The sequence below is a fragment of the Physcomitrium patens genome, chromosome 7 (genome assembly GCF_059467195.1).
Source record: "Physcomitrium patens ecotype Gransden chromosome 7, ASM5946719v1, whole genome shotgun sequence".
NCBI classification, from domain to species: Eukaryota; Viridiplantae; Streptophyta; class Bryopsida; order Funariales; family Funariaceae; genus Physcomitrium; species Physcomitrium patens.
Window position 1 is genome coordinate 541,447 of NC_143416.1, and position 20,107 is coordinate 561,553.

The following is a 20,107-nucleotide window of genomic DNA, read 5'->3' on the forward strand; positions in this document are numbered from 1 at the left end:
GGATTTGATTAAGATTTGATTAGGATTTATTTAGTACTTGATAGAATTTGACTAGAATTTTAGATTTCATCGAGATTTGATCTAGAGTTAGGATTAAAAATTTGATTTGGATTTGGTTTAAAATTAGTATTTATAATTTTTTAAAGATTTAATTAGGATTTCTTTATGATTTATGATTTTATTATGGTTTGGTTGGAATTGATTTAAGATTTTATTAGAATTTGTTGATGATTATATTGTGATTTGATTAGGATTCAATTAAGATTTTTAATTTTCATATTTCTTTAAGATTTTTTTATTACATATATTTAATTAAGATTAATTAATAATTTCTTTATATTTCTTTTATAAGTTTTTGAAGCTTCTTTTGGATTCAATTAAAGTTTGATTAGCATTATTATAAATTAATTAAATTTTATTTAGGATTCTATTAGAATTATTAAATTCATCTTATGGTAAGTTCTATTTTTTCTTCTACAACCATGTGTTTCAAGCAGATTTCACATAATACAAAAAAATTTGGTGAATTTGACATGAAAAGCTTAAAGTAGAAAGTGTTTGAAATTATTTTTGGTTTATTTGAATTATGGAGAAGGAAGGCAAGCAAATGGAAGGAAAGGCTTTGGATGTTACTTCAATTGGTACTTCAAGTGGAATTGCTTATTTAAATTCCTTGTAATTCTTCTAATGATAAAGATTAAGACCAAGGCATTCTATTTTCTTTGAATCATGGTCAATTAAATTGACCACCTTTGTTAATTTTTCTTATATTTAACATTATTGAGTATCTTCTAAAAAATCAATGGAATTATTTTTTCCATGATCAAGGATAGGTTGTATGGAGATTGTGAATTAAAATAAATCCCTTCTAATTAAAATCTTATTCTAATTTATAATAATTCAATTATCTAAATATTCTAAAATTTCTTGATTAATGTTTGATAATTATTCTAACTTTGTAATTGTGAGCCAAATAAATCTTCTAGTAGATGTTTTATTTTCGCTCACAACTACTAATTAACTTATGAAATGATTTAAGAAGATTTTTTCCTACTTCTTATGAGGGGACTTAAATTCTTTAACTAATTTAATTCATACTCATACAACCCAATAATAATGCAAGCTACTTCAAATAACTATCAAGAATCAAAAATTTAAAAGAAAATTTTTATATGGATTTATTTTATACTCATTAAATTGTTATTTTCATTTTTATCTAGGATTGATAATCATCCAAAATTTAAAAGGTCATTGAAGGAAACTTCTCATCTACGAATGAATTTTCATCCACAAATGATTTCTCATCTATGAATGAAAATTCATCCACCTTCAATCAAGATTCATCTACAATTTTCCATCTGAATCGATTTAAATTCTTCATTGACTTCATCCAACATAATTCATCCAGCCATAACTTAACCTCATTTGAGTTGACCTAATTCACCGAGTGATTTCATTTGAATGTAAATTTAATTTATGGTTGATAGTGGTTGACTCGGAGCAATGGGCCGGCCACAGATGTGTTGCAAAATCCTGTTACACTAGCTTCCTCCTGGCTTGAGTTGTATGAGCGACTAATCTTTAGTGCATCTATTGTCAAGCCCTTGAGTAGAAGTGGTTGGAGCAATCCCTGAGTTCTAGGAATTTGCCTTCAAGTTTCGGTGTCAATCTGCTTGAACTTGAAGTGCAGTCCTTTTTTTTAGCTAATGAATTAATGATCGAACATAACATGGATTCTTCTATGGCTAGAAGGTATCTCAATGCTGAAGCTGCCAAGACAATCATCCAGGGACCACTATATCTTACACGATTTGCAGAGGATTACGAGTTCTCACGATTCGCAGAGTTACAAGTTCTCACATAAGCTAGATTCTGCATCTAGTATTCTAGCTTACTGGATTTACAATTCTGACTACTGCATCAAGGAACTTGCACACGTCGCAAGAACCCAGAGAGCAGGATCCAAAAAAAAAAACCGCAGAACCTTAACTACATTCTCAACATGTTGATAATACAATGAGGAAAATCACAAGGGAGAATTAATCGCAGCCGCCGAGAAGCCGCATGCTTGCAGATCAAGGCTGGGACTAGAAGAAAAAAATGACATCGCTGGGACTGCGGCACTCCAGTACTAAAGTCCATCAAAAACTCATTCCGATCTTCTTCAAACCAACGTCGACAATGTGTCCATATCACCCCTTTTGTCTTCAATTCCAACCTTGCAACCGGTAAGCTCCACTTTGCCTCCTAAGATTCACTCCCACTTATATTTGGGTGGAACAACAACAAGAACAGCTTTGAGCTCTCAGATCTCACTGGACGGCCTTTTCATAACCACACAACTTGATTCAGATATGCTTATCGATAGAGTAAGGTGCCATTGCACTTCAATTTACCTCAATACAATTGCTCTAGCCACAATTGCAATCCAGCGTAGGGAACACCTTGATTGCTTGATGCGGAGCTCTCCCATACACAACGAAGAAAGAAAAAAGAAAAAAGAAATGAATAAGGAGTAGAAGAACCGATCTTGCCTCCATTGGAAGGAAGAGAATATAGAAATAGGTTGCCAAATCTCTCTTCTTTGCCAAACCTAGTCGACAGAAACTTGGAAGTAAACACACTAAAAAAATCATTGGAAGAATCGTAACAATTGGAGCTCAAATAAAATAACAAGAGAGAAAAAACTAGAATGAGAGAAGCGCCGCAGAGTAGAGCGTGTGACACCTTAGCAGCACCTAGCTAAAGAGCACCAACTCTAAAAATAAAAACGGAAGCCCACTGCAACAAACTTTAATCTTTGGAGTTTAAAACAGAACATGACAGGGCTACAAAAGCAAATCCACTCCGAACAGCCCATGACAACAATGAATGGTGGAATTCTATCCAAATACACAGCAAAATGATAAAAAAAAAATCTAAAAATGCTACGCCATTGTCGTATTACATGTGTTCTTGCTTGAGAATGCATCAAACACCTAACTATGGAAGGTAAGTAGAAATGCAACAACAATCCTACCAAGTCTAATAGAATTTTAGATAAACTTTAAATAAACATTAATAATCCTAATTAAACTTTGACCAATCCAACATAATTTTAAAAAAAGTTATGGAAGAAACACAAAAAAGTCTCAAATTAATCTAAAAAAAAATAACAAGAAATTTAAAAGAAATAATAATAATCTTGAAAAAATACTAGACTTTTTTTAAAAAGAAAAAAGAAAAAATCCTAAATAAATACTAAAAATCTCAAATAAATTCTAATCAATCCTAATTTCATTCTAATTGAAATCCTAATGAATCTTCATCAAATTAAAATCCTAATTGAATTTTAATCAAATCTTAGGTGAAATCTTAATTGAAATCCTAATTAAACTCAAAAAATTCTATTAATAATTTCTCACTTAAGCAACAATCTTACAATCTTGAGATGGTTGAATAAGATTTAACCACTACTTTCTAATATTTATTTTTTTTATTTTTTTATTTTTTTAAAGAGTCTAATCAAGTACTCTTCTTATTTACTTAGAATCTTTCAGATGTTTGGTGAAGAACTAAATTGAAAAAAAGATAAGATGAATGAATCTATCAAACACTAGTCTTGAATTCCTAAGTTTTAGTTTACTAAATTCCATCTAGTTTTGATGATTTGCAACTTAAGAAGTTAAATAAGAGTAAATTTAAGGATGAACCATTTAACCACATATATAATAAAAATCACACTTTGTATTCTTTATATCTATTTTTCAAAATTCTAGTAGAAAAATCTTCTCAATTGAGAGTTTGTAACCAAATTGAATTGTTTGAGAAGACTTCTTTGACCAAATACAGTTCCAATTATATGGCATCAAATTTGCTTCAAAAATTTAATCTCCTAGTATCTTGTAAAGGACTAACATACCAAGCCTAAAGGTTCTAATCTTGTGCCATTTGTTAAAGAAATTTTTTCTTCTACTTTGAATTAGCTCTATATATTGAGCACTTTGTCTTTTGGTCTAAATGAGACCTTCTAATTATTTGATCCTATCAATTAAAGATTGTTTAGTTGCCAATCTTTTTATCAAAGTAATACAAAGAAAAAAAAATTAAAATTTTATTGATAAAATGGCTTCTATGCCATAAACTAAGACAAATGAGATTGCTATGATCATCATTATAAGTCCACAAGGCTACAAGAAGTTTTGTATCTCAATCTTGTTTAGATGTTGATATTATTTTTTTGAGTATATTAACCAAAGTTTGATTTACTCGTTCCATATGCCAATTGTTTTGAAGATAATAGGGAGTAGTCTTCTTATGATTAAATTTAAAATTTTAAAGTCAACTATTCTATTACTTCATTTTTTTTTTATTTTTTTTTTATTTTTTTGTTTTTTAATTTTTTTTTTATTACTAATTAAGATTTTTGGACATTCAAATCTAATGACAATCTACTTATAAAGAACTTTGACATCTTGCTTGGCATTATTAGCTTTAATTGTATTTGCTTCAATCTACTTAGTCAAGTATTTGATTACTATTACTTTGTGTTTTATTCCACTAGTAGAATTAAAGCAAATCCCTCCAATATGATCAATTTCCTATTTTTCAAAAGGAACTTATGAAGAAGCAAGCTTATTCTTAGGTCGTTCCTTACATATCATTGACATGCATCATAGTTTTTAATATATTTATATATGTCTCGATATAATATGAGCCAATAATAGCCAACTCTAAGGATTTTTTGGCCAGTGAAGATTTTCAAAAATTGATCCCTACATATACTATCATGGCATACCAATAGAATGATTGGAATTTCTCTACTCATTATATACCTCCTTAATATCTTATCAATTCTATATTTATTTAATTTACCTTCAATTATAAAAAAATATCTACTATTTTAGAAAGATGAAAAGAAACGGCTTGAATTGTCAAAAACTTAGTAATTAATTCATACGACATAGAAGTGGTTGAAACAACAAATAAGCTTTCATCTATCAAGGTATTATCAATTGAAGCTTCACTAATTTGTTCTGACAACTTGGATAAATGATCTGCTTACTTATGTATCTTTTCAAGTTTGTATTCCACCATATAATTAAATCCTTCTAATAGAAGCACCCAACTTGCAAGTCTATTATTTAAATCCAATTTGTTAATAAGATATTTGATTACCATGTGGTCTATAAAAAATACTATTGGATTTAGAAGAAGGTAGTGTCTAAACTTCTCGACAAAAAAAAAACCATGGCAAAGCATTCCTATTCTATGGTAGTATAATTCTTTTCTACAAGATTCAATTATCTACTAGTAAAGGTTGTAGAATAGTCCTTACCTTTCTCTCCGCTTGCTTAATACAAGATACTTCTTACTGCTACCAACAAAGCATCACAAAGCACATAGAAGGATAATGACCAATTGAATGGTCTTAAGATAGGAAAGGTATTAAGTTTTTCTTTCAGAGTATTAAATACCTCTTGGCATTTTCTTTCTTATTCAAATTTCTCATCTTTTTGTATTATTCAAGTTATTAGTGTGAAAAGTGTAGCATAATCTTGTATGACTTTTTAATACCATCTAATGTATTCTAAGGTTCTTTATACCTCCTTTACCATTGAAAGAAGATTTAATTGTATAATTACTTTGAATTTTTTTGGATCAAGTTTTCTATCCTTTTTTGATACTACATATCTTAGTAGAACCCTCCTATTAATTGTTAGGAATATTTTATTAGGATTTAAAGCTATTTTAGCTTTTTTACATCTATGAAGACTAGCTCTTATACAATCATGATGTGTTATTTTAGAAGACTAGGTGCTAAAATTATCAATAAATATTTTCATTGATTTATACAGTAGATCTAAGAAGGTATACGACATTACTTTTTAAAATGTTGCAAGAGCATTGCAAAGTTTAAAAGGCATGACTACATAGATGAAGGTGCCTCATGGTGTAATAAAAGTAATTTTATGGATCCTCTTGTGTTATAGATATTTGATTGTATCTTGAATATTTATCCTTAGATGTATAAAATTCATGACTTGCCACTTCTTTTAAAATGGTATTAATAAATGGCAGAAAAAAATGATCTTTTTGAGTGCACTTGTTAAGTTTTTTATACTTTATACATACTTGAAGTTTTTCATTTTTTTTCTATTAACACCATAGGTAAAATCCAATCTTTAGTTTCTATAGATTGAATAAATCTGGCTTAGAAGATTTTTTTAAATTTTGTATATACAATTAATTAAAGATTAAAATTTATTTATTTATTTATTTTGTTTCATAAGAATTGAATTGAAAAGAAAAAGAATTCTATGTTGGACTACTTCTTGAGATATATTCTTAAGATCTTTACAAGACCATGCAAATACATCTTAATAATCTATAATTAATAACTTGTAACTTTTTAACTTATATTTTGTCAATTAAATTCTCACTTTGATGGATTTTGAATCTTCATTTTGCAAAGTTACATCCATTATTTTGTATTCAAGATTGTATACAAGTACTTATTTTTTGGGGCCTCTATATCAATTGTTTGAGATTTGTGGATAGATGGCTATATCATTTTTAGCCATAAGGCCATTGGAAGTTTGTTTAAATTATAGGAGGGAGATTAAGGTCAACTCCTTCAATTATATCTTTTAATTTTTGACTTTGAGTACCATCAAAGTTCATGCTAAAGATATCTTTAATCTTTATGTTACCACAAATATTCCTAAATCTACTTCTACTTTATTATTTTTCCAAGTAAAAAAACCATCTATAAAATTAACATTCATAACTTCATCTGTACTTGAAGTAGAATATTTTGCTATCTATTGGATGAATTCTCTATCATCCTCCCAATTATATACTCTAGAGCCTATGCAATTGAGTGGAGTAGGTTTGACTATCTTTGATTGAATCCACTCATTTTTTTTCTAAATTAGTAAATCTTACTTTTTTTTTCAATTCTTTTTTAGATTGATGAGTGTGAGTTTCATCATCAAAATTTGTAGAAACTCTTTCTAATGGTAATCCTTGAATTTGAATAAAGATCATTGTAAGTTTTTTTGAGAGATCATAAATAATATGGAATTTTTTTCCACCTTAATCAATTTTTGCTTCAATCACCTTCAATCAAGGCCTATTTAATAGCAACAGGTAAGAATCCTTATTTGAATGCATAAGAATAATATAAAAATTAAAGAAATATTCTTCATCACTTGTTATCACCATACATCTATTAATTTGGTCTAAGACGGTATCTTGACTTTGATTAGTCATATTAATTATATAGCAAGATGGACCAATTATACTAAGGCTCAACTTTTCTATTATTTGTACAAATATTATATTTTTATCTACTATCCTCATCTACAATTTTATAAGAGATAATATTTTTAATTATTGAGACCTTTAATTTAATTACCTTGACTTTATGTGCCCCTTGAATTGTTCTTATATAGGCTTGGATTTTTTTTCAAACCTTTGAAAACTTTTAATAATTATGTTTGTTTTAATTTTTTTTTTATTATTGAAAAAACTTCTAATAATTGAACAATATTTATATCTACCTTGATTTTTTTTGAAGTCTTCTTACAAATCATAAGACTCTCTTTGATCCTCATTTTGTAAAGAAATTGAAATATCACATTCTAGTTTTAAAATCCTAGGACCTTCCTATTTTTTTTGTAGAGGGAAATTTCTCCACATTTTTTTTTCTTTTACTATCTTGGTTCTTGAATTAGTAATAGTTTCTAAATCATAGAATAATTGTCTTGATTTTTTCATGTTATCCATTGTTTTTTTTGTGGCTTTATTTAAATCAAAGAAGTAAAGAGAATTTTTTGAACTATTGTCACTATGTATTGAAGTCAAAAGAAGAGGGCTAATATATCTAGACCTTTCCACAACTACCAATATTGTTATATTAAGATAATTTTAAACCTTACTAAAAACTTTTTTATGGAAGATGTAATATAGATAAAAAAAAGATGGTTGGTCTTGAATAGATTAGAAACCTTCTTTCTTGGTTGGTATTTCCAAATACCTTATATCTTATGAATTTTTTCATTTGTTTTATTGGCCATATTAATGTTGGCCAACACTTAACAGAATAAATCCTCTCTATGTATTTGAACTTCAAGGAGAGTATTAGATGTGATGATTATTATTATAATTATAAAATAAATTAAAAGGTCTTAAGGTGTTATTTAAATTTAGATTTTTTCTTCCTTCAAATGATTTTAGGATTATTTTTGATAATTTCCTTATAAAAATTTTAAAAAAACTACCTTGTAAGGTTATCTACATATATCTATAGGATTTTTTTTTTTTTTTTTTTTTTTTTTTTTTATAATTTCTACATACTATTCTATTCTATATTTATCAATTACTTAGTAGATGGCTTATTTTACAAAAGTAACATATTTCATGTCGTCGTTGTTGTTGGTTCTTAAAGCCTTAGGTAGAATTTTTTTGAGGTTGGAATTGTGGCCTAAAATCCACCATACCTTGGTTCTTATAAGATAGAATATACAATTGTGGTCTTCTTTGATTCTACTTGTAATTTTATTGATTTGAGCAAAATTGACTGATATGTCATAATTGGTTGTACTGAGTATACTAAAGTCCTAAAGTGCACCTATCAAATTCTATGGAAAGTGGAGCTTGATTTGAATTTTGACTCTTAATCAAAAAAGTCATTTACTTTTGCATAACTTTCATTTGCTGGAGAAGTTCATTTTAAAATTTTATTTGGCTTTGAAGGACTTTATTCTTAAAGTCCTCTTTTTATCTATTCCTATCTTTTGGATTCGTCAATTTAGGAAGGATAGAAGGTAGTCTAACCTCTAAAGGTACTAATTAGCGATTTATGGATGATTTTCTCCTTTTACTCTACCGCAAGCTCCGAGGGCTCTAGAATTATTCTCCTACCCTCTTTATATTATAGGAGTGTTGCAACGTAGCACTTTCAAATTTTATTTTATTATTTTGCTATGTACTTGGATAGAACTCTACCATTCCAGGAAGATACAATCTAAGGATTTTTAGTTATTCTTCTAGCTTCATTGTTGTGATCAGCTATTAAGAGTGGATTTACTCTTATAGCTATGTCATGTTTCATTCTAAGCTCAAAAGATTAAAGTTTGTTGCAATAGGCTTTTAATTTTATTTTTAGCATTGGTGTTTTCTAACTAGATGTTGCAATAGGATTGCATGTTCTACTCCGCAACACTTTTTTCATTCTAATTTTTTCTTTCTTGTATTTTTTTGAGCTCTAATTGTTACAATGCTTCTAATGATTTTTTTTAATGTATATGCTTCTAAGTTTTTGTCAACTAGGTTCGGTAAAGTAGAGAGATTTGGCAATCTATTTCTATATTCTCTTCCTTGCAATCGGAATAAGATCGATTCTTCTACTCCTTATTCATTTTTTTTTTTTTTTTTTTCTTCATTGTATATAGAAGAACTTCATATCAAATAATCTAGATGTTTCTTATGTTGAATTGCAATTATAGCTAGAATAATTATATTGAGATAAATTCAAGTACAATGGTACCTTACTCTATCAATAAGCATATGTGAATCAAGTTGTGTGGTTATGAAAAGCCATCTAGTGAGATTTGAGAGCTCAAAGCTGTTCTTGTTATTATTCCATCCAAATATAAGTGGGAATGAATCTTAGAAGGCAAAGTGGAGCTTACCAATTGCAAGGTTGGAATTGAAGACAAAAGGGGTGATATGGACATATTGTTGATATTGGTTTGAAAAAAATTGGAATGAGTTTTTGATAGACTTTAGTATTAGAGTAGCAAGGTATCACAGTCCTAGCGATGTCATTTTTTCCTTCTAATTTCAACATTGATATACAAGCATGCAGCTTCTTGGTAGTTGCAGTTGATCAAATTCTTTTTTATGATTTTTTTTTTTATTGTATTATCAATATGTTGAGAATATAGTTAAGATTTTGCTATTTTTTTTGAATTTTCTTCTACGGATTCTTGGAGTGTATGTAAGTTCTTTGATATTGTAGTAGTCAGAATTATAAATCTAGTGAACTAAAATACTAGATACTAAATCTAGCTTATGTAAGAACTTATAATTCTTTGTAAATTGTGTAAAGTATAGTGGTTCTTAAATGATTGTGTTGGTGGCATATTCTAAGAATAGAATATTCTTCTAAAGATCAAAGGTGATATGGAGCTTATTTCCTCTTCAATTAATTATGGTTTTTGAATCCTTCAATTATGGTGTATTTAGTAATAAAGAAAAAAAAAATCCTTTGACCAATGCATTCAAATGACATGATATATTAAGACATATTCTTCTCCCTCTATCCAAGTCTTAAAATTTTTTATTTGGCCCAATGAAATAGATGGACTTTGATTTGCCATCTTGATAATAAAAAGAGATGGACTAGTAACATTCAATCCTAATTTTTCTATGGTTTGGAAGAATATAATGTTTAAACCATTGCCACTATCTACAATGGTATAGAAAATTATTTTGTCTACAATAGAAACCTCAATTTTTATTACTTTTATGTCACTTCGTTTAATATAAGCATTTATTTTTATTGCCACCCTAATTTTAAGCCTTTTTTTGGTTTTTTCATGAAAATATAATTTTTTAATACCTTCCTAACTATTGAAAAAATATCCAATAGTTGAGCAACCATGATATGAGCCTTTAATTTGCTAAGATCATTTCATAAGTTATATTCTTGTATGTTGGATTCTTCCACATTTTTATATTAAAGGATTTTACAAGTTAAATTTTTAGGGCCTTTTCTACTATAGTTGTTCAGATTAATACTTGACTTGTGTTCAACCTTAAGATTTTAAAATAGTAATTCTTTTATCAAGAGATAAAATCTTATAGATTTTTTAATATTATTTTAAATTGCCTTAATTATATCCCTCATGACTTATTCTAAATTCAAGAAATAAGATAGACTATTTAAAGTACTAGTCTTTTTTTTTTTCATGGATAGATAAAGATGCTGCTTTAGATCTAGTTATTATTACTAAAAATAATACCATAAGTGAATTCTTTTTTTTTGATTGATTTATTTGAAAATTTATTAAATTTAATCTTTGAAAAAAAGCTTGATTGACATTAGGTTGTGGGGGATTTTGAATAACTTTCAACTCTCTTAGAAGTTGAGACATAAATTTCATATCTTAAAAATCTTGGCCATAACTTGATTAATTAGAAGGATTTTGACCTTAAAGTTGACCTTCATTAGAATTTAGTAGAATATATCTAAAATTAATTTAAAGCTTATTAGGTATATTTTATCTTTGTTTATTATTTTCATAATCATAATATAAGTTTGGAGGCTTTATATTGTTATTTATTGAAAGTTATCTTGCTCTTCTGTAATTATCAAATAATTATTGGATATAATTATTAAATAAAGATTGTAATGGAACTATTCTATTTGATTTTCTAAAAAGCTTTGTAGAATGATTACCACTACAATTTCTACACTCTACTTGGATTTCAATCCAACATTGACCAAGTATTTGTTTTTTTTTCGCAAAATATATAAAAATCTACTTGTTGTCTTACTTGACCTCCAAGACCTTCATTTTTAGAATTAAACCATTTTTGCTCCAAATTATATTCTTGAAAGATTTGACTTTTGTATGGAAGAAAATATGGTTAAAAATTTTGATTTTATGAAATCATAAAGTTATAAAATTGAATCAAATGCCATAATTTTCTACATAGAATGCATCATAGTCCCATTGTATATCTTCTTAACTCAATGGAAGGTAGGAAAAGATTGAGGTTGAAATTTCTAACCAATCTAGCTAATTATTTTGTCATTAATTTCATTAGATGACAGATTTGGATTTGAAATTTTAAATAAAATATCCTTATCTTTTTTTTTGTAAATCCTCCTTTTATCTATTATTTTTAATATGATAGGTCAAGTTCAATAAAAGAAATGGAGGCCTACAATTTAAAGATAAGAGATATGCTTTTAAGATTGAGATAACCAATAGTGATTGTTTATGTATCTAGAAGCTTGATGCATAGGAAATCCTAATATGTATAGATGTAAAGTTAGGGATATTATGGTCTTTTTTATCCCAAAACTTTTAATGCTCTTTATTTATTTATTCTAATTTTATTGCTGCATTTTTGGCTCCTATAAGATCTTTAAGCTATAGTGACTCAAAAAACTATTTCAATGTTGATATATTTTTGAAAGAATAGTGTATTACAGATGAATTGTAGTAAATAATGACATGTGGTTTGTATAGCAAATAAAGTATTTTTTTACAACTACCAAATGAGCCTAGGTTGAAAAGAATCTATTAGATAATTATAGAGCTATGACTAATCTAATTTGGAATAGTATTGAAATGATTTTTTGATCATAGTATTTAATTTTTAGATTCTATTAATTACTCAATATTATAGCATTCTATCATCAATAGATTTACTATGACAATATTATTACTAATCTAATGATATCATTAATACTTATTAGTAGCTATAAAAATACCATTTTAAATTATAATTCTTAGAATGGACATATTTCAAATTACCACATTCTAAGATCTTCTACAAATTTCTAAAACCTTTTAGATACTTGTAGAATCTTTCATAATCTTTTAGAAAGTTCCATAAGCTTTTAAAAGCCTCTTTAGACTTCTAGAAACTTTCATAGAAAGTACCATAGACTCTTGTAACCTTCATTATAATAGGAGTTTTTAGAACCACTTTTGCTATCAATCTTATTCTTTGTTTTTAATCTTGACATATTTCTTTATCAGATTTTTGTATTCTTGATAATTCTTTAAACAACTATGAGAGCCATTTTCGGTTCTTTCCAAGACAACACCACCTTTGCTCTTCTTCATTCTCAAAAATCTTATGACCAAATTGTTTTTGAGCTTGGTTGCAGTAAAGCTACTATTTCTATGCTAGCAAAAAAAATCACTTTTAGTAAGAAGAATCTTAGATTATGCAGACCAAAAAAGCTTATTATAGTAGATGAAAGAGCAATCATTTGTCAAATAAATACTAAAAAGATGAAAAATGTTGTTGAAGTTACTAAAAACCTTAATAATATTATCAATAATCATGTATCAATCCAAACCATTTAAAATGTTTTCAAAAAATAGAATATAAAAGCCATGGTAAAAAAAAATAGTCACTATCATCTACTTGCTATTAAAAAGAATATTTGGAATTTGCTTTAAAGTACAAGGAATAGACTATGGAAGATTGAAAGAGGTTTATTTGATTAAATGAGACAAAAATCAATAGATTTGGATCAAATGGCAAAAAGTGGGTGTAAAAAAAAAAAAAGATCAATGCTTGCTTGATAGGAAGATTCAAGAAATAATTAAGCATGGGGATAGAAATATAATGATATGGGATTGTGTGGAATAGAATGTGATTGGAAAGATGGTAGAAGTTGAGGAGAAGAAAGAGAATTTGCTTCCTAGCATTGAAGAATCTAACATTTTTGAAGAGGAAATGATTTTCCACTAAGATAACGACTCCAAGCATAATCAAAACTAGCATAGATGTAGTTGATTATCATAGAATTAAAGTAATAAATTGGCATGCTTAGTCTCTTGATCTTAATTCCATTGAAAATCTTAGGAAGCACTTCAAATGCTAGCTCAAAACTTGGAAGATAAAACCAAAGAGAGTTTGGAAATTATGGAAAGGAATAGCTATAGAATGGAATAAAATTGAAGCAATTTTGTACTAAAAGTTAATAGAAAGTATGTGTAGGAGATTGGAAGCAGTTATCAAGGCTAAAAGAGGTCCTATAAAGTACTGATATGTAATTGGATACTACACTTAAAAAAAATGTTTCAATATTATTTAAAATTAGATTGGTCATAGCTTCACAATTACTTAATGGATTTTATTCAACTTGGGCTGATTTGGTAGCTATAAAAGAATGCTTTATTTGATATATAAACCACATATCATTATTCACTACAATTCATTTATAATACACCATTCTTTCTAAAATATGTTAATATTGAAATATTTTTTTGAGTCGTTGTATGTATAGAAGATTTTTTTAATTATTTTTTTCTTCAGTAAATCTTTGAATAAAGAAATACTTCAAAGTATCATCAATAAGAAAATTTTCTTCAAATCTTATCATAATGAATTCAAAACATCAAATGTAGGACATAATGTCTTCATCCTTCTCTTGTCAAAGAGAAGATAAAATAATTAGAGTTGTGCTTTATCCTACTTCAAGCTGAAATATTTTTAAGAAAGAATGTTGGATCATATTCCAAATTAAGAAGATAATAAGAGTGTGGTTGCAATACTATTTATATGCATCTTCTTTTAATAGGGTTGAAAACCATCCTAAATAATAATAATCATTTATTATTAAATATATAGTGAATTTTTCTATGAAATGTTCTACATAGGTCAAAAGATCTTCATTTCTTGTATCTTTAAAGATAGGAAGATCAAGAGATATAGGAGCAATATTAAGTTAATTTGAAACTTGAATAGGTAAATCTCCTGGTTGAATCAAAAGATTAATTGATATGGATGGTGGTTCTTTCTATTGTCTCTTATAATTGAGGCAAATAAATACTCTTTTCATCCAAATTATTTCTACTATCTCCCGAGGTGTTTGAAAATATATATTTTAAATTTTTTCAAAGGTCTTTTAAAGAAAGGTCTTCAAATTCTTCAAATAGATTTTTAGGCGTGTTTAAATTGGGTTTACAAGTTGGAGTCCTAATATTTGGCAAGGAGGGTCTAAAAATCGTTAAGGATTTTAGATTTTCCAAAAGTTGTTCTAATACAAGTTTATGGGGCCTAGTTGAGTGGTGCATTAAACTTCTATGATTATAATGTTATTTCTACAAATTTAAAATTAAAATAATTAAAAAAAACCAAATAAGATAACTTATGGAATTTATTTTTTTATTATCTTGTACTTATCAACCTATATCTTGCTTTAAATATTCCTTCCAAAAAAAAAAAAAAAAACAAAAATAACTTGAAAGAAAAATACTTATTTGAGTATCATCTCAAGCAAAGTTTTATTTTCTATTTATTTATTTTTTTAGACTATTGTATAGAATGACCTCATATGGAGATAATGCTAAACAACATTTAATACAAAGACATTCTATTGTTGGTAGGAAATCCAAGTTTTTTTTTTTTTTTTTTTTTTTTTTAATCTTTTATATCAATTTAATTAAGAAATTATCCACTACTTGGTTAATGAAAAATGTTACTAGAATTAAAATAATTAAAATAATCCTAAGTCCATAACTATACTTCCTTCTACTCCATCCTAAATCTCTTTAAGCTCCTTCTTTATTCTAAGTTCCTACACAACAATAATCCACAACAACACTAGAGGATTGTACTGGCACAAAAAAATAAAAAATAAAAAATAAAAAAATAGAACAACAAAACAATTGCCTCCTAAGCAAACCTGAGACTTATAAGGCAATCCTCCCAGCAAATGCATCAAAAATGTGAGCAAAAACAAACCTCCACTAGTTGGAAGTTTATTTTAATTCACAATAAGTGAATTAATTATTTGATTCTTAGAAAATTAGGTCATATTTAAATCTTAATCAATTCACTTTTCAATGTTATTAAAACATCTAAGCAATTAAGCAAAACTTCTAGTATTAATTTACAAATAACAGCAAATTACTTACAAAATACATGCCAAAGAAAATCATTCTCTTAACTCTTAATTAATTAATTAATTAATTTGTTTTATTTTTATTTTTATTTAATTTAAATTTATCCATTTAAAAAATCATCCAAATATAAGTTATCATCTACAAATAACTTTCCATCTACAAACAAATTATCATCCAAATTTCAACATTCATCCATATTCAACCGACAGCCTTGTTGATCAACGTCCCCTAGTGATTAGAATCGATCTTTTAGAGGTGATCCATTGCAACCAGCAAGATCCTATGTCACTTGTAATCAGAGAAGCGTGGATTGCTGGCTTACTTGATCTCGACTGCATTACCCCTACTTGATGACGACAAGAAGGTCGCAACTATTCATTGCTAATAAAGTTGCAACCACGACAGCATTGAGGTACAAGAACCGAGAATGGTGTCATAAGGAACCACTGTCGCACGCCGCTGCTAGCCTTTGCTTGAACAAGAACAGTTTAAGCAGGATTAAGTCGGAGAGGGATTGCTCAGCCAACGACCTTCACTCCTTGTTGACGTCACAGGAACAAAAAGAAAACTACATTGCCCATTACACCTAAGGCCAATATCGTCTCCTCGCAACGCCGCTCCAGCTCTAGACTCTCCAACAACTTTGCCTCGGCTCACCGAGCCGCTAACGAAGACAAAGAGAAGGGTAAATTGTTTTTTGAAGAACCGCTGCAACCTTCTGCGATGTGGTCCAGTGCAATAACTGCAGAGCTTGAACCTTCTTCACATATGGATCTAGGATTTGAGCTCTCGGCGAGGAAATTGAATCTTAGCTAACGTCAATGGAATGCAACTCCAACCTCGCAATAATACCACTTTAAAATTGCGCGATCTTTTAGGAGACAAAAACACAGCTCACTAGTAGTCGACCGCAAGCAAGAAGTTGATAGCAACAACTCCAGATCATCGCGGACCCCTCCTCAATGGAGTTCCTTTGTTGAACAACAAAAGATCCTCCGCGATCCACCAGATCGTGTTGGTTGCATCAACTTTGCCACTTACCTTCGATCAGTTTGCAACATTCGCGAGTGGAATAACCTTCACAACCAGCAACCAAGGAGAGAGAGTCGACATCAGCTAGACTCCATGTCTATCGCCTCAATACTTGACGATTAAGCAAAAAGGTCCTACTACTCTCCTAATGCAAAACGTCGATAGATAAATAGGAATGAGCGGCACCGCCAATCCTCGGCTAGGGGAAGACGTCAACAAAAACTTGATCATACAGGGTAGTGACGTGCTCCTTCAAAACACCTTCAACACACAAGACTCAGACCTCCACTCTCTACACTGATTGCATGAAAAAAAATAGAATGCCACATTATTGCAATCCAATAGGACAAAGAAAAGAAAAAAAATGCAAGAGAAGACCTCTATAGCCAATCCAGACTACCAAATCCACAAGAGCAATGGTGCACTGCAGCACCTCTAGGGAACAATCTTAGACAGAAAAAACTTAAGGGAGGAACCACGCCTCTCTCCACAATCTTTGAAGCTCCACCCGAATATACAGAGGCGAAAAAAAATTGAGAGATCTAAAAAATGCGGCTGGGATCCAGAACTACCCGGACTCCTATGGCCATCCGGAAAATCCAACCGGCATCCTGCTGCCCGATAAAGAAAAAAATTTGTTTTCTTTACCTTATTTTTTCTTTCCGCTATTTTCTTCTTTGCTTTCTTTCCTCGTCTTCTTTTTTTTCTTTTTTTTCTTTCTTTCTTCTTTCTTTCTCTTCTTCTCTTTTCTTTTTCTTTCCTCCTCTCCCATATTTTTTTTTTCTACTCTTTTGATTTTTTTTTCTTCTAACTTATTATATATATATATATATATATATATTAAAAACCACTAATAAAATAATTTTTTCTTTTCTTTTCTTTTGAATTAATTTGAATGCATCATTCTTTCTTAACTTCTTATTCATAATTAAGAATCCTCAACAAGCCAAGCTATTTCCTATGAAACTATCATCTAATATTAACTAACCTAAAAAAAAACCTATTCATTTTGAAAAAATTTCTTAATAAATTTTGTCTTAAGTTGCATATCTACTATTAGCAATCTATTTTCTACTCTTTCTAAAAATTCTACTACTAATTCTCCAAACTTATGATTTAAAGTACAATAAGTCCATTTTTTATATAAAATACTCAAGTGAGTCAATTTAGTGACTCACATAATCCTTAATAATTCTAATTAAACTTTAACCAATCCAAAGTAAATTTAAAAGTAGTTATAAAAGAAAGACAAAGAAGTCATAAATTTATCTCAAAGAAAAATAATAAAAAAATCCTTAAAGAAATACTAGAAATAGAAACTTTTATATAAATAACAAAGAATCCTTTTAAAAATTAAAAATAGAAATTCTAAATATATTCTAAGTAAATCCTAACTCAACCTTAATTTAATCCTAATTGAAACTCTAATGAACCTTAACCAGATCATATAGTATCCCTACCCAGATAACACAACAAAACACAACAAGCATAAGGTTTTGTTGTGTTATCTGGGTAGAGAGGGCCATCTACGATGAATTGACGGTTCCAAGCAGAAGCACCTTTAACAAAGTTGCTCCAATCTGATGGAAATAGAGTAATTAAAGTGATGTTAATTATTAGATGTTGGTTACGTTTTGTCACCTAAACGTAACCAAAAACCGGGCGGCAGGTCTCTTTAAATGGCTCTGTTCCACCACTCTTGGAACTTCTCAACCCACATGTAACCACCTTCTAAGTTGACAACATTAAAGCAGTCTAGTAGCAAGCCAAATAGGAACTAAAATGGATCAACTGTTGGAATCACTTTGGAAGCAACAATTTGTCGACGGTCCACATCTCTACAGCAAATCAATCAGGAGAATGCAACTCAAAGGCCAAGCAGCCGCTCCAAGCGACGGAACTAGAACAGGGCTTCCATAAGGAATTTAATCGAACGAAGGAATCCAAGCTTCAACGTCGAGGAGACGTCAACTAAGAGCTGCGGACAACGCGGGCTTTAGCCCACAAAAACCACGACACACCGTCGCTTCCAAGTAGAGATAAAGATTGCCAAGAGAGCCTTCGACGTAGGTACAGCAATGTCACCAAAAGATGGAGAAAAACAACAGCAGGTCACATTGACGATCCTGCACAACAGGTGGACTCCCAGCTCACCGGGCTGAAAGTAAGTAGTAGCAACGAGAGAAAAGAAACATAAAAAACCAACAACAGCTGCAGGCAGAACGGAACACAAGGAGCCGATGAGGAGCAATACGATTTGCAAAAGAAGAACACAGACACGATCAGCGCTGAGAGAACGCGAACAACAAAGAACGGGGTGGGAGAAGAACAGTGACACGGAAGAAGATCAGCAACCCATAATAACGGTAAATAACATGAGTAAGACCAGCCGCTCATGATCACTCCATCCATCGATGACGCTGCATGAATCAGAGGACACAGTAGCGCAACTCCAACACAATGTCCACAATGCCACCAAAGAGGGATCAACCAGGTAAAGTCCATGCCGAATCGGGAGGCGATCTTCAGCCCCAATTCCACCGCCACCAAAATTGGAGCAAAAACCAAACAAGGCAGAGGAGCAAAAACGTTGATGCAGCCGATTTGATGTCGAATCAGCAGCCGCGGCTCCTGTCGCCACACTATAAAACCTGGAGCTCAAAAAAACGAAGACCAGCAAAAGAGAAAATAACTTGAACGTCCCAGCGGGAAGTCCACTGCTATACTTCAAGAACAGAAAACGGAGTCCGAAAGATGGAATCACAACACAAACCACCGTGACACCGCCGCGCCGCACAAACGAAGATGAAGCCAACCTCCGAAGCCAACAGCTCCGACCGCAACCGACTCCCGCAGGAACAGGAACAAACTCAATTCCAGCGACAAGAAACCACTCCACCACAGAGCACTCTAGCACGCCCTTGTGAAGTAGTGAGACGAACCACCACCAGAGCCACAGCTCTTACAGTAAGGTCTGCCGCGCTGCTACAGGAAGTAAGAGGGAAGAGCAAAAAATCTCGCCGCAACACCACCAGTAACCCAAGAACCAAAGAAGTCGCCGAAAGAGAGTTGACGAAGCAAAAACAATGCGGCACTAGCCACAACCACTAGATTATGCGGCTCTACGACAACAACCCCGCAGGATATAGCACCCACATTAAATTTCTAGATAAACCAATGGCTCCAACCGCAACGACAGAATTTGGATTACGTCGTAGCTCTACCGTCAACGTTACAGGAACCAAGAACACTTCACCGCACACTAACACCAACACCTTGATCCTGCCGTAGCCGTAACACACCAAGACAACAACGTCAAAGAGCAAGGAACAAATGCGCCGCCGCACCTTAGCACGAGTAGCTCCACGACCTGAAGCAACCGCAACACAACCGGAAAGCTTGGAGCTTCTCAGGCCCGAGAGTTAACA